Below are 3,323 nucleotides of genomic sequence, written 5' to 3' on the forward strand. Positions count from 1 at the left end.
GCCTCCCAAAGTGCTGGGATTACAGGCTTGAGCCACCGCGCCCGGCCCTACTTCCTCTCTTGATAGAAGCGCCATCGTATCTTACTTTGGGGAGATATTATTCCAATCCAATCAACTGCCAAAGTATAGTACTCTACTCTCAATTCTACAGGTATATGATTGATATCTGGCCAATCACAGTGCCCCCAAGTCCTAGCTATACTTCTGACTCTAAGGACTGAACGTGAAATTTAGAGTACATCAATCAAAATCCTCTGAAATAATATATACTGATCTATTTGCTTTCTTCTAAGGCTGCTTTAGCCTGTAAGTCTGGTTGTAAGATGATGTAAGTCTGGAGCTGCCTGTGGCTTTGGCCTCTGTTGCATAGAGGAAGCCTACTTGTAAGAGATAATATGGCCAGAAGGATAAACAGAGAGATGAAAAGTAGGATGACATGGGATCTCTGGAATTTTTTTTTTTAATTTTATTTGTTGAAAAAAAAATTTGAGACAGGGTCTCACTCTGTCACCCAGGTTGGAGTGTGGCTGTGTGATCATAGCTCACTGCAGCCTGAAACTCCTGCCCGAACCTCCCCAAAGTGCTAGGATTACAGGCATGAGCCACCACGCCCAACTGGAATCCTTGGATTTAGCTGACGATGTAGCTAGTTCCACCTCTGTGTTTACAAATTAAATGAACCAATAAATCCCCTTTTACTGCTTAAGGTAGTTTTAGTTAGCTTTTTGTCACTTGCAAACAGACTTCTAATATCCAGAAATAAACTTCTAAGGATAGAGGAAGCGAAGTGGATCTAATGTAGTAAATGTTAGTCCTCAGGGTAGAAAGCAGAGTGAAACAGAAATAGAAACTTCTGTTCATGAATAGGTTTACAGAGTGTCCCATTAGTCCATCTTATTTTTGATTCCATGGTATCCTACAAATTTGTATTGAAATTAAATGAAATGTGGTTTCTGTCTGTGTTCCTCTGGCACTAAATAAAAATAGTACCTTGAGTGGCAGTCTTATGAATAATTTTCATTTTCTTTTTACCTGCATTTTCTGATTTGCCTATAATAAACATATGTAGATTTTTCACCATTTTAAATCAAACACTTATCATTACTCTTTACCAACTATTGTATTAGTTTCCTATCAGTGCTGTAGCAAATTGCTATAAAGTGGGTGGTTTAAAGCAAAACATATTTACCATTTTACAGTTCTGGAAGTCAGAATACAGTGGGTCCGCAAAGCAGTTTATCCTGGTCAACACTCTGACGGGAGATTTGTTTCCTTGCCTTTTCTAGTTTCTAGACAGCACCTCCATTCCTTGGCTCATGGCCCCCTTCCTTCATCTTCAAGGCCAGAAGGTTAGCATCCTTTCTCCTCTTTAACCTTCCACCTTCTACCTACCTCTTAAGAAGACTCTTGGGATTACATTGGATCTACCCAAATAATCCAGGATAATCTCACTTTGAGCCTTAATCACACGTGCAAAGTTCTTTTGCCATGGAAAGCAACACATTAACAGGTTCCAGGGATTAAGATCTGGACATCTTTAGGGGCCATTTTGCAGCCTTCCACAACTATCTACATGTAAATGAATACGAAAGGTAATTAAAATAAAAACTGTGAAGTAAGCACAGCCAACCCCTGCAAATAAAAGGCACAATTTCAATGGTTGGATGAAAGCTCCCAGGGAAAAATAAGCTGGTCTGGCTTCAGCTTCCCTGACAGTCATAAAGCCTATTCTGGGGAAGTGAGGGAACAGAGTTTTAAGTGATTTCTTGGAAACAAAGGGCTTAATATTGTTGGGGTTTCTGGCCAGGCTGGAATGCTAATTTGGCAGGCATAAGTTCAGGGATGAACTCCTATGAATTTTATACTTGCAAGCTCTCCAAGAGCAGGTACATAGTAGAACATTTCCAGCAGCTCAAGGAAGGAATAGGAACTTCATTAGAACACAGAACACAGTCTTGGGGACTTGGGAGGAAGGGTGGGAGTGGGGCAATGGATAAGACTACAAATAGGGTGCAGCATATACTGCTTGGGTGATAGATGCACCAAAATCTCACAAATTACCACTGAAGAACGTACTCATGTAACCAATCACCACTTGCACCCCAATAACCTGTGTGTGGTGGAGAAGAACATGGTCAGATTTTGGGCCAGTTTTCCCCCAGGCTGTTTCTCAGTGTAAAATGACGGTACAATGATAGCAGGCATCTTTGTGAGGACAGCTCTCATGAGCCAGTGTTCCAATCTGAACCACTTGCCTTCTACGGAGTGTACATGTATAATCCCGAGAGTCCTTCACCAAGCTCTTTGGACGAGTCCCGTCACTGCTTCCCTGTGTTTGGCTGGAAGAGCACACATCCTTCAGAAGCCCCTTAAGAAATGGTACTCAGGAAGGAAATGCTTTTGAGATCTCTTATATCTCAAAAGTGTCTTTATTCTACTCTAACCCTTGGCTTAAAATTTGGCTATGTATAGAGTTCTAGGTTGGAAATAATTTTTTTGAAGAATTCCAAAGGCATTTCTCCATTATCTTCTTTGTAGCTTCCAAAGATGTTGTTGAGAAGCTTGAAGACATTTTGATTCTTGATCCTTTATATGTAACAATCCGCCCCTCCTCCCCCACTCCATGCCTGCAGAATCTTCGTGTGCTTCGGTGTTCTGCTATCTCACAAATAACATGCTCCAGAGTTGGTCTATTTTCATCCATTGTGCAGTGACCTTTTGATTCTGGAAATTCTATCAGTTCTGGAAAATTCTGAATTATTTTGATGACTTCTTCCCTCCAGTTTTCTCTCAGGTTATTCAGCTACTGACTTTCCAGACTGGTCCTCCTATTTTCTCCTCTCTGTTTTCCATGTTTGTCTTTGTTGGCTCCACTTTCTTTGAGTTTGTCAACTTTAATTCCTAACTTTCCCATTGAATTTTAATTCCTGCTACCATATTTTTAATTTCGATGAGCTGTTTTGTTCTTTCTTAATAAAATAGCATCTTGTATATTATTATGGCTGCAATATCTTCTCTGAGGATATATTTTTCTTTTTTGAGACAGGGTCTGGTTCTGTCATTCAGGCTGGAGTACAGTGTCACATAGTTCATTAAAACAGTAACCGCCTCCTGAGGCTTGAATTCCTGGACTCAAGCAATCCTCCTTCCTAGCCTCCCAAGTAGCTGATACTATAGGCGCACACCACCATGTCTGGCTAATTTTTGTATGTTTTGTAAAGATGAGGGTCTCACTACGTTGCCCAGGCTAGTCTCAAATTTCTGGGCTCAAGTTATCCTCCCACCTTGGCCTCCCAAAGTGCTGGGATTACAGGCTTGAGCCA

This window comes from Mandrillus leucophaeus, unplaced genomic scaffold (genome assembly GCF_000951045.1).
Source record: "Mandrillus leucophaeus isolate KB7577 unplaced genomic scaffold, Mleu.le_1.0 Scaffold64, whole genome shotgun sequence".
Classification (NCBI taxonomy): domain Eukaryota; kingdom Metazoa; phylum Chordata; class Mammalia; order Primates; family Cercopithecidae; genus Mandrillus; species Mandrillus leucophaeus.